A 13,627-nucleotide genomic window follows, 5' to 3' on the forward strand; every position below is an offset into this window, starting at 1 on the left:
CGCGTTCTGCCCGTTCGTCCGCGACGGCGACGCCACCGTCTTGCCGAAGTCAGAACGGGGAGGAATCGGAGGAGAGAGCCGCCGAAGTTGAGGGACCGTGCTGTCCGTGGTTTCGTTGCTGCGGACGGCTGCGGTTCCCTTGGCCTAGGCGGTAATCCTCTTCGATTTCCTCTTCTTCACCCGGATTCGACTTTCTTACCGGATTCGACACTTTTCACCCGGACTCGACACCTTTTCCCGGACGTGACTTCTCTTACTCGGTCGTGACCCACGGACTTGTCTTCCGAACGTGACACTCGGACGACGACAACGGATTTGACTCCCGATTGTGACCACCCGGACGTGACACTTCTACTCACCGGACGCGACATTCGGCCGACCTTTCTTCCCAAACAGCTGTTACGAGGCTTGAGCTTCCTGTTCTGTTCGTGGTTTATGTTGGAAGGTATGGTGAGCTTCCTGTTAGGATAGATTAGATTAGGCTAGGCTAGACTAGGTCAGGTCCTTCGCTCTTCTCATAACACTGTTCGAGAAGAAAGACTGTCTGATAAAGGTAATAATATTAAGCTTAGGTAATAAATGAATGAACTTCTCGTTTTCTCACTGCCTTTGTGTTTTCTAGGAACATTTGGGAGGGAGAAGAATCTCCCTCCCCAACTTTACCACCAAGAGGACCAAGTGGACAAGTGAATATTTTCCGAAATCTCCGATGGTAAGAACTCTTTCGTTTCATTTTTTAACACATCTTATTCTCGTATTGTAATTTACTGTTTTTCTGTTTATAGACATGCCGAAGACGTTCTTCGATTACACACACGCACGCACGCACGCACGCACGAACATAACATCACTGTACACGAAGATATACACCGTTTAACCTTTACTCGAATTCTCGCACTCACGCACTTATACGCCAAGCGCCTCGTTCTGTGTAATTCCACACAATGAAACAACCCGAACACTCGCTTCCCACAAATCCAACCCCTGGGTCCTCGTCCCGGGAAGTGGAAACGCCAATTTTAAAGATTAAAAGACTTTAAATTGGCGGCCGAAGGGGCTCTGGTAATTACACATCTTGCATGGATTAAACAGAATTTCACACATTAGCATCAATAATCGTTTTGTGATGAATTTTTCTGTTAAATTTAGTGTGGTAAGAAAAGATCCACGATGTGGGCAGCCGAACTGTATGGAACGGGACTTGACAGACCGCCCTGGGTTCTTCAACAGCCCGAATCGATGTCAGAACGGTAGACCGAAGTCTTAACCGCTCAAACATCCGGCCGTCGCCTTGTTATACTAGGCGTAACAAGTAGCGACACTTTCATATAAACAGTTTCTTATTGTACACTAGACACTTGCACATAAATTGTTTTTAGTTGGTCAGCAATGTATCATAATATATTATTTCGGCGAGAAATTGATATTCGATGTACACCATTTCATTCACGACACGTTTTAGGAACTTAAGTATGACGTATATTGAGGACGTTCTGTATTTAATAATAACGGATGAAATTTGATCCAATAATTTAGTGTCTTCTATCAGGAGTCATGGTAGTGACTAGTGACTCCCAGGCAAGTAAACTACATATACAGGAATCAGAGTGCCGATTTTCGGGGGTCGATTTCTCCGTCCCTCAAACACTTATAGTAATTTTGTCGTTCGAAGGAAAATTGTTCTCTTAGGTAGTGTGCAAAATTTCAAGATTTTGTATAAAGCGGTTGCCGAAATATAAGCAATTGAAAAGTGCAAAAATCTGCAAAAACGCGGTATTTTCTTCATCCGGCACTGCAGACGATCGTAGAGAGAAACCACTGCGTCCAGAAAGCTCAAATTTTAAACTTAGCCTTTCTCGTTATCAGCAAAACTTCCGGGTCTATAGGTCAAAGTTCGCGGGGGTTTCCCATGGAGCTAATTCAGTTTTACGGCTTCATTTTATGCATATAAAATGAATTTTATTCAAAATGTTAAAAAAGCTCAAATTTATGCCAATTAAAACTTTTTATAACGATTTTACTAAACGGCGTTCAGTAACGTAATGATAATTTAAAGTATATTTTGTAACAAAACGATGATGCCATCTAATTTTATATCAACATTGTTTATAACGGCAATTTTTTCTACAGCGATTTTGCTAAATTGTGTCATAAAAGGCCTGCAGTAACATATAAATGGTATTATGTATGTTTACGCTGTCCTTATTTCGAACGGTTTGTATATATCTATCCTTTTCAAATGTTTCAGCCCAGGCAGTTCTATCACACGGTGTGGTAGGTGACTACCACAAGGCCCTCTGTTCCATCTATAAAGAGATAGAATTCTGTGTTTACTACATTGGGCTAAGGACTGAGGAAATTGTAGAGTTTTAGAAGAACCCTACAATTTCCTCTCTCCTTAGAAAGCAAAAGGACGCCATCGAGAGAAAATAGTGCCTCGGCCGAAACAACTTGAAAGGTTAGAAATGTACAAAGCCTTCGGGAGATAAACGGTAGTTAACTTCGAGGAGACAGACTCTATTTCGTCAGGCTGGAGAACGTATAAAAAGTTATAAGTGAAGGTTTCTTCTTCCAATTGTCAATATTTATCACGTCTTTCTTAATTATAGACAACTAGCAGAGACCGAGATTAAAACAGTTCTCTTTATTTCGCCTATTTAAAAATGCATTTTGGATTGGTAATTTTCTAATCCAGTGGCGTGCCGTCATTGGAAGCGATGGAAGCGCCGATTCCACCTTCCAATGACCTTCCCTTGTATTTTATAAAATATAAATTTTCATATTTTAACGTACTTTGCATTAATTAAAATTAATATTTTATTATAACTGCATTATGTATCTTTTACAAATTTCTATACTACATGTGAATAAAACGATAAGATTGTTATTGTATATTCGAATAATTCGATGGCGGAAGGAGTGTCGAAACCGGGTCAGTTTCCAATCAGCCAGATTATATAGGCATTGTCGCATGCGGTTTACAGTGCACCAACCTCACCCGGTTTAGCTGGTAGAAGCGACACACGCATAAAGAGTCCTACTTTATATCCCGGAGCGGTTGTGGGCTGTTAGCCACCTGCCTGTCAACTTCCAAGCAGCCAGATTATAGGCATTGGCGCATGCGCTTTACAGAGCACCAACGCCGTTTAGCTGGTAGAAGCGACACACGCGTAAAGAGTCCGACTTTAACAGCCCACAACCGCTCCGGGATATAGCCGCCTGCTAGATATTCGGCCACCCTCGCCCGATTATGTGAATCATGAGCAGACTAGATCAACGGCGGACAACCCCCGGCCTGCGGGCCAGCTACGGCTGGCGAAAAGTTTCTATCCGGCCCGCGAGATCTTTAATAGATTATTAAATTGGAAAAATAACTAATTAATAATTATTTTTCCAATTCTTTGTAATTTTCGAAAACGATAAGAGAAATAAATGTAGTAATTAACTTTTTGTTTATTTATTTCATATTTGCAGACTAAAAAAATTACGAGTCACAAGAAAGCGTCAATTAACTACTACGGCCCGCGGAAAAAAAACGTAAAATTTCTTCTGGCCCGAGTTATAAAAACGGTTGCCCAACCTAGACTAGATTTATAACTTAACTCAACCGATATGAATTTACAGGCACGTTTTTATGATAGTTCTGTATAGTTGACGGGAGTTTTAAAAAATCTATTAAAATATTTGATATATATTTATTCCGCGTTTATTCCGCTCTCCCATCTTATATTACTTACGGATTTCGATGTTAAACCGGTGATATTACGATTTAGTAAGTCCCATCTGTAAGGGGATGCAGAAAAAACGTGTACAAATCTAGTACAGTGATAAAAAATTAACTGTTACTTTGGTTGCATCATTTACAACCAAATTTAATGAATGAGACTTACAATGGCACAAAAAAAGCTCTAGAATTTATTTTCCTTAAATTTACGATTTATGTATCGGTTATCGGTTGTCATAAAAATTTCTTTCCACTTCTTTCCCAAGACTACAGATATTCGAGTACAAAGTAACCGGTTTCGACTTATTTCTACTTAAGAAGTAGTTAAATAATTAAGCGATTAGGGAATTAGAAACATAAATAAAACCCGATGAAAGAGCCGAAATTTTACTTAAACAGAAGCTTAACCGAACCAATCTCTTGCCGAGTACGGCGGGGTCTGATCTCTTCATAATATTAGATGTAAGAAAGAGAAATTTCTCCAGTTCAACGAGAGTGACCGAAAAGTTGTAAATTTTGGAAATTTCCGCGAACACTCGATCCTAAAACGAATTAGTTAGAAAACGAACGACGGACAATCTGTTAAGTTTAACATATTTAGATTTTTACAGCTATGGTGAGAAACGTTTAAAATCTACAACAACCCCGTCGCGTCCTTTGATATATACTAGTGACGCGACAAAAGAGGCATTTGACATCGACCGGTATCGGCACCCTCGGGATTTGGCACGGACACACCTACCTGGACCGTCTTTGATTCCATTCATTAGTCACTGGTAGGGAGCTATTTCACTAACTTGTAAGTGGATTGTTTTAAGATTTAAAAAGTAAAGAATATTTTGTTACTTTTTATGTACGTTTCTTCACAAAGTTATATTTAATTATAAGTTTCATTAAAAGTATATTCATACAATTGAAGAATTTTTTGTACTAGGTTCGTCACACATTTTGTTTTACCAAGTAAGTTTTTCTGATAATTTTAATTTTAGCCCTTATATCGTGGCTAGTGATTCAAAAATTTATTTTAAAAAAGTTTTGGCTCAAGACCGTATAGTGAAAAAGAAAACATTATTAAAAGAGAAAGACCGATGCCTAAATTAAATATAAATACGTCAACAAAAAATTTCGACATTTTGACGATAAAATTTATGACGAATGACGATTCTTTCGTAAAATTGAAGCAATTTGAAAATCAAAGCGGAATAGAATTTAACATTGGTAAACAATATAAAATAAATATTGAAAATTATAACAAGATAATTACGATTAATAGGTATATCTAAATTAATAGATGTTATATGTTTTTTCTCAAAGCGAGAATTGACATTTAGAGGGCGTAGGGAATTTATTGAATCTAATAACGGAGGTAATTATATTGAACTTTCTTATTTATTAAGTACTTCGGATAATCTATTAAAAATACATTTAAAGAAGTATACGGTTTTTACTGGCTTATCGAACAAACGAATACGAACGTGCCCTGACGCGCAATTAATCGATTGCCCCTGAAAGTCGGCTTCTTACAGAAACACAGCTTCCCTATCATCAAATGTGCACGCCACTGTTCTAATCCCTATTCGGGCTCACGGCTTCAGTGTCTCCAACATAACGAACAAAAGGTTAGTTCGCCTTAATATACTTGTTATCCACAATGATGGATATAGTGCACATCTTAATAGTGTAGTTTCTACATATCAGTCTCTTGCGCTTCTTTGTTTATTTTTGATGGGCAAATGCAGCGCTTCTTCCATTTCCCACATTTATTAACTCCTTATTACCTCTCAGAAGGATTTTAACTTCGATATTCTGGTTCATAACACGACAAAGATCAAAATGTAGTTTTCGTTGTAAATATTTTCACAAGTGGAAACCAAAGTTTTCACAGACAAACTACAACTACGAGCAATTGTTTATTGTGACGCCGTCACATTGCCGGGGATGCAAATTTTAATCATATTTTTAAATCATTTAATTTAAAACATGTGCTTTCCACCTCAAATTTTGAGCTTTTTTCAGGCTTCGAGCAGACTGCATTATATCGAATCAGCGTTAAGCGGGGTCTTACTGTATTTAAAGATAATAGAAGGAAAGCAAGAAAAAAAATCTTGGTTTTATTTGAATATACTACACAATTTAGTTACTGAAAATATGACTCTAAGAAACTGACATATAAAACTGTATAACAGTTTTCATTTAATCAGCTATCAAAATTAAATTCCATTGCTATCATTAGTGGGCAGAAATCGACTATTAGAAACAAATAAATCGTTTGTTTAAACATGTATATACAACAACAAGTAATCCATGTTTAGATGCATGTGTAATAAAAGTATAAAAGTAATATACTGTAAAACTAAAAAAAACATATATATTGAAACTGTTTTTCACAGTTTTAATCTTGGGAAACAGAAAGGAAACATTTTGTCTTGTTATATCAATTTTTGAAAGGTGGAAATTCATAAGGGAAAAACATAAAGAACAATTAAAAATATGAAAATTGAATTAATTAAAATAACAAAAATTAGAAGTGTAGATATTTTATAAATATTTACTTTCAATTTTGTATTAAAAAATTAACAAATATAAATTAAAATGGATTAGATAAAATTTTTATATTTTGTTTCAATCTAATTTTCAATAGATATTGAAAAAAAATAGTTAAATTTTATTATTACATTTATTTCAGTAAAATTTTTTTACTGAAATAAATATATAGTGTTTGAGGGACGGAGTTTTTAGGAACGAAGAAACGGACAACTTTGATTCCTGTATATGTAGTTTACTTGCCTGAGAGTCACTAGTCACTACCATGACTCCTGATAGAAGACACTAAATTATTGGATCAAATTTCATCCGTTATTATTAAATACAGAACGTCCTCAATATACGTCATACTTAAGTTCCTAAAACGTGTCGTGAATGAAATGGTGTACAGTACATCGAATATCAATTTCTCACCGAAATAATATATTATGATACATTGCTGACCAACTAAAAACAATTATGGCCGGATGGCCGAGCGGTAAAGGTGGCAGCCTACCGCTCTGGGGGACCCGGGATCGAATCCGAACGGGTCGAATAATCCCCAGGAATTTTTCGGGGTGTGGTCCGTTCGGATATGTCGGGCCCCGTCCCTCACCACCCGGTCGCCCCATTGTGGGCCTGGCCGAACCCATAATGGGCCTACTAAAAGAGGCCCTCTTAGTGCCCACAGGGCGGAAAGAGTTAAAAAAAAAAAAAAAACAATTTATGTGCAAGTGTCTAGTGTACAATAAGAAACTGTTTATATGAAAGTGTCGCTACTTGTTACGCCTAGTATAACAAGGCGACGGCCGGATGTTTGAGCGGTTAAGACTTCGGTCTACCGTTCTGACATCGATTCGGGCTGTTGAAGAACCCAGGGCGGTCTGTCAAGTCTCGTTCCATACAGTTCGGCTGCCCACATCGTGGATCTTTTCTTACCACACTAAATTTAACAGAAAAATTCATCACAAAACGATTATTGATGCTAATGTGTAAAATTCTGTTTAATCCATGCAAGATGTGTAATTACCAGAGCCCCTTCGGCCGCCAATTTAAAGTCTTTTAATCTTTAAAATTGGCGTTTCCACTTCCCGGGACGAGGACCCAGGGGTTGGATTTTTGGGAAGCGAGTGTTCGGGTTGTTTCATTGTGTGGAATTACACAGAACGAGGCGCTTGGCGTATAAGTGCGTGAGTGCGAGAATTCGAGTAAAGGTTAAACGGTGTATATCTTCGTGTACAGTGATGTTATGTTTGTGCGTGCGTGCGTGTAATCGAAGAACGTCTTCGGCATGTCTATAAACAGAAAAACAGTAAATTACAATACGAGAATAAGATGTGTTAAAAAATGAAACGAAAGAGTTCTTACCATCGGAGATTTCGGAAAATATAGACTTGTCCACTTGGTCCTCTTGGTGGTAAAGTTGGGGAGGGAGATTCTTCTCCCTCCCAAATGTTCCTAGAAAACACAAAGGCAGTGAGAAAACGAGAAGTTCATTCATTTATTACCTAAGGTTAATATTATTACCTTTATCAGACAGTCTTTCTTCTCGAACAGTGTTATGAGAAGAGCGAAGGACCTGACCTAGCCTAGCCTAGCCTAATCTAACCTATCCTAACAGGAAGCTCAAGCCTCATAACAGCTGTTTGGGAAGAAAGGTCGGCCGAATGTCGCGTCCGGTGAGTAGAAGTGTCACGTCCGGGTGGTCACAATCGGGAGTCAAATCCGTTGTCGTCGTCCGAGTGTCACGTTCGGAAGACAAGTCCGTGGGTCACGACCGAGTAAGAGAAGTCACGTCCGGGAAAAGGTGTCGAGTCCGGGTGAAAAGTGTCGAATCCGGTAAGAAAGTCGAATCCGGGTGAAGAAGAGGAAATCGAAGAGGATTACCGCCTAGGCCAAGGGAACCGCAGCCGTCCGCAGCAACGAAACCACGGACAGCACGGTCCCTCAACTTCGGCGGCTCTCTCCTCCGATTCCTCCCCGTTCTGACTTCGGCAAGACGGTGGCGTCGCCGTCGCGGACGAACGGGCAGAACGCGACCATCCAGAAAATGTCAACTCGGACAAGCTGTCATTTTCTACATCCGCCACAGCAAGGTCTGTGGCCGGATGACCCCCGAAGACCTTGGCCAAGTGCACTGGACCCAGGGTGTACCGTCGCATGATCCCGACTCCGGGAGGATGCCACGCCACGCGCACTTGGGGAAGGTCTTCTTCACCCGCTGCCTCTCGCTCGTCGAACCCCCGCTCCTCCAACGGTACGGAACGACAGACTCGTTCCGCGTCGTCCGAGGAACCCCCTCCCTCCGGCGCCACCGCCTGCCTCCGCCGGAACCGCCTCCAAAGCCGCACCAACGTCGTCATTCTGTAAAAAAAGAAAATTTGCAATTAGTCCGGTGAAAACAAAAGCTTAAATTAATGCTTAAATTCTTCCGAGAAAAGCAAAATGCTTACTGCAGCTGCCTTTTTAAATCTAAAAGATTCGAATCCGAAGCGCAAACGGCCGACCATCGAACGATGTGCCGAGATGTCTTCTGGGGCCGATCCTTCAGGTAATATTAAATAAATTCTTACGTCTAGGGTCAATATGGACTAAGACTTACCTGAAAAATCTTTAATCTTCTCTGCAAAAGTCCTCAAACCGCAAAAAACAGCACGCAATCGAAGAGCACAACAAAAGCACGTCCGACCACAACAAGAAACACAATCGAACTGCGAATCGTCATGTGTGACGAATTTCGAACAAACGTTAAAAGACGCGTCAACAATGTTCGAATTACGTAAAAATTCGAATTAAAAAAAAATCAATTTTATTTTTTTAAAATTCATTCATAATTTTTTTTCTTTTTAAATTTTGCTTCAACCATTTTCTTGTGTTTGGAATTTGATAAATAAATTATCTTCTGCATTTACATGGTGCAGAATGGCTACCGTGGAGAGGTGAAAGACGATCTTTTGAAATTTTACGTCTCGAGGCTTGACCATCTCCGAAAATTGCCCGAAATTCGTTTGAATACGTTGATAAATATCTTTTTCGTCCGTTTTCGGCCATCGGATGAAATCAATCAAATTCTTAGGATTTCGATTTATTTCGCACAATATTATTTCGCTCTACGGAAAGATTCATCGGTCGCCGTCGGGGTTGCGGGTTTCGCGTATTAATGCAACGGCAAACTGGATAAAGTTCTTTCTTTCTTTCTTTCTTTTTTTCTTAGTGTTCATCTGGAGATTCCAGCCTCTGGGGCTATTTTCTCAGAGGTGCTGCCGCTTGGTGGTTAGATAAAACGGCCCGTTTGCCTTATATATTCTTCCAAAGCTGCAATATGTTGTTTTGCCGGTATGTTGGTAGACGGCCAGTAGATCGGGTTGAACGTCCGAGTGAGATCCGGATTCACGGATATAGTCTTACAGAGGGTTCGTCTGGGTCCGTCATAGCTTGGGCAGTGCAGCCAATAGTGGAGTGATGTTTCTTCTGCTCCGCACTTCGGGCATGCCGGCGAGTCTGGATAAAGTTAATATTAAAAATACCGAAAAACCTTTATAATGAACCAGTGGCGTAGCGTGGGTGTCAGCCGCCCGGGGCGGAGGAAAATTTCGCTCCCCCTTATTTAGGTATTTCAATTTAAAAGACTAAAATATACAGTAATTCTAAAGAACTTTTCGGCAAGAACAATCATCATTATTGTGTCTTGTACAGGTTACAAATAAAAAAGTCATGCATATATGTTTTACAATATAATAATCATATTTATTACAAAAATTTTTACAAGATATTATTATTATTTATTGTGAAATTTTGCCGCTCCCTAAAAGTGCCGCCTGGGGCGGGCCGCCCCTGCCGCCCCCGCCACGCTACGCCACTGTAATGAACGAAAACGAAGTTCGAGACAACGGGGAAACCGACACGTAGGAAAACAGACTGAGCTGGGGAGAAGCTCCCACTTTTTCTCCTTGAATTTCTGGCTTTTTAAGAAGCAGCATGTCACAACACCGTCTTAGCTCTGGCTACTGTATCAATTGAAAAAACAATAGCTTGTCAACTTTATCTGAAGAAAGTGATTGACTGATTTGCAAACAAAAAAGCAAGAAAACAACAATCTTGGAAGTTGTCTTTATGTATTATTATGTATTTGTTATGAAACTAAACTTGCATACATTTTGTCAATATAGTTTATATACTATGTAGTAAATATTATTAGGTACTGTATGCTGTACCTAAAAAATTATATATTGTTTTATTATTATATTTACCGGTATATTTATTAAATTGAATATCTTATAGTTGAAATGCCTTGAATCTCAAATAAATTGTTATTAAGTAAGGCTTTAAATCGAAATAATTAGATATATGTTTTTAAATTAAATGTTCAAAATAAATTTTGCCAGACCTCTTCTGAGGAACAAGGGGGGTGCGACAATTCTACTTGCTCCAAGGCACTGAATATGTAGCTATGCCACTGGTCATAGATATAACCTATAGAGCAGCAGTTGCCAACCTTTCTGACCTCATACTGCTAAACATAATTTTGAACTTTCGGGCCATTATCACAAAATTTTTTTTAACAAACATCTGTAGAATAATGATCATAAAAGTTTCATTTTACTTTATTAATATGAAAAGCCCTTGCTTAATTATAACAAATTAGTGTAAAGTTTGTTGCTGCTTGTTTGAAATGAGTATGGATTCTTGGCTCTTCCCCACAAAGGACAACAATTGCACTCACAACGTTATTTATTGTTGATTAACAAGTCATTTCATGTTTGGTTTCAGATTCAAATAAAAAAAAAACCCCAATGAGTGAGAAAAAGCAACCAAGCATTTTTCATTTTTGTAATACTTTGCATAACCTTGAGTTGATCAATATCCAAATTTCTGCACAGACTACCAAAATCTTTTGTGGACCATCAGTTGATGACTGCAGCCATAGGGTGGTTTAGTGCATGTGTGCAATGTTGGGAAGCAGATTAGCTTTACATTTAATGGAGAGAGAGAGTGCATGTGTGTGTGTGTATGCACGTGCACACTTTCTCTCATTAATTCATTCACTGATAAATATACATATACTGTATTAGTGAATGAAAAAATTTTTGTTAGAACTGTAAGCCAGCATTAGATATCAGAAAGGGCTAGACAAATAGCAACACTACAATAGTGTTCCTGTTGCAATGTTTAATACCATTTCAAGAAGATTCTCTTAATGATGATAAATGAAAACCCAAGAAATAAAATGCTTTGGTACACATAATCATCAGGTCCTATTTCAGGTTTACATGGTAATTTTCATGGAAAGTCCTAAATTTTACAGCTATGTTGTCAACATGAAATGGTTTCATGAAGAAATTTATCCCATTTTCTGAATGATTTCTGGAGTGTGTGTCTGGAGTGATGATGATCAAAGTTGTCGTTAGTGGACGACAACTTTGATCATCATCATCAAAAGAATACCTTTTTTGAACTTACAGTGCCAGTCAAACAACAGTGCAGCAAGTGTACATCACTACAATAGAGCTGATTTGCCACCAAATGTTGCATGCATGCATCTAAGCAGCACCACAGAACAGTTAGTCTGGGAATTTATCAGCAATTGTTAATCAGTTTTTTTTTTGTTAATGTCATTCATATAAAAACTTTATACTATTATTTCCAGAAAATAATAATTTACAAAATGTGATTAAATTTTCAAATAATTAAAATATTTAAATTTTCACAAAGCTTTATTTAATGTATATGAAATTGTTTTAAAACTTTAATGCAGGGATGTCCAACCTTTTTCTTTATCTGGGCCACATTGGAAGAAATCAGAGTTTTGGGCCACAAATATATTATATATACTTGTGGCCCAATCCTTATATATACTTGTATATTTAAGGATTAACATGTGTAAGTTATAGTAATAAGTATTAAAACTTCATCATGAATTAGGATATTTAAAAAAATTACTTCTACAGACACTTTCAATTTTTACTTAGAAATAGATAAATTCATTTATTATAAAAACAGGCAAACATAAATGTATTTGAAAAACACAAATATTTGTGTTATTTCTATCTCTAATTAATAAACAATGACAAAACACCTTTTTAAAGTGCATTCTTATTAATTAATATATTTATAAATAATATATAGCCCAAAAAGTAGCCAATGTGCCAAATGATATTTTTTACCCCAAACTAAAAATAGAGTAGCCAAATTTTGCAATGCTGGAAGGGATACTAAATAAAGCTGTGGTTGGGACTGAAAGGATTATGGACCCAAATGCAGGAAAAGGAAAGAAAGGACAAAAGATAAAGAAGTGAGGAAGGTTGGAAAATTAAGGGTCAATATTTGCATAACAGAAAGTCAATTTAACCTTTCTCACTACTTTTTATCTTTTGGGTTTTCCTTTCCCCAAATTTAGGTGTATAATTCATTGAGTCACAACACCAGCTTTATTTAGTATTCCTGTCTAATTCACACATTTCCAAGTATTTGAAAATATTTCCTTTTCACTCAAAAATAAAACATGTATAAAGGTTTATGGCTTTGTCAATTTTTTTTTTTTTTGAGTTTATGCCATTGAAATAAATAAATATAAAAAATATAAAAAAATTTGTTGGTTTTGTTTACATGTCTATTGAGCTGCAGGTTGGACACCCCTGCTTTAATGCATTGATTAACTTGAGAGATATTTACCATAGTTAAAAAGTGCATAGACACTTGAAATCATTCTGTGTTTAAATGAAGTTAATCAAATTTTATTTATTATTGCAATTAAAATTATTAGCATATATAAAAATATTTTGTCAAATTCATTCAAATTTGTTGCTAGCTGATATTTGCCATCAATTGTCTAAAAAAATAATTAGGCCCATGTGACAAAAATTGAATTTGAATTATCATAGATTTTCCATTCATAAACTAAATTTATGAGCATTTAAATGAGCATTTGGGAATTAGCCAGACAGTGGAATGGAAGCAATTTTCCACTAGGATTCAGGTTTGTAGCATGCTATGTTTGAGAAAGATTCACTCTTTATTTTCCATTTTGCTATAATCTTTCTCCTTATAGTAAAATGGAATGAAAGCATTTTGTGGAAATAATTGAATATAGATTGTTTTTGATATACAAGTTATCCATTAATGGTGTAGTTTTCGAGATACTTTTGATCCTTTACCTCCCTGTTGTGTACAATAATTTACTCGCGACTTTGCATTTTTAACTGATACTTTATTGAAATGACTAATAAGTAAACTTATAAGAACAAATTAACAAATTTGCATGCCACCAACACTGCTAAAAATCCATGTAGATAATGCCTCGATCTCCTCCCTCCCTATCATACAATGTACTTTTCACAATCACCTCTTCCTTAAACCGTACACAATTTTAATATTGGTTAA

General features: G+C 37.3%; 1 long non-coding RNA gene across 1 annotated transcript; it reads left to right on the plus strand.

Annotated features, from left to right (window-relative positions):
• Positions 1 to 352: 352 nt before the first annotated feature.
• Positions 353 to 964, plus strand: LOC136982412 (uncharacterized). Its single transcript, XR_010881890.1, has 3 exons — positions 353 to 419; positions 482 to 712; positions 786 to 964. It is a non-coding gene; the product is annotated as an uncharacterized lncRNA (long non-coding RNA).
• Positions 965 to 13,627: the final 12,663 nt, after the last annotated feature.

The sequence above is a fragment of the Centruroides vittatus genome, unplaced genomic scaffold (assembly GCF_030686945.1).
Source record: "Centruroides vittatus isolate TY-2023 unplaced genomic scaffold, ASM3068694v2 contig_824, whole genome shotgun sequence".
Lineage (NCBI taxonomy): Eukaryota > Metazoa > Arthropoda > Arachnida > Scorpiones > Buthidae > Centruroides > Centruroides vittatus.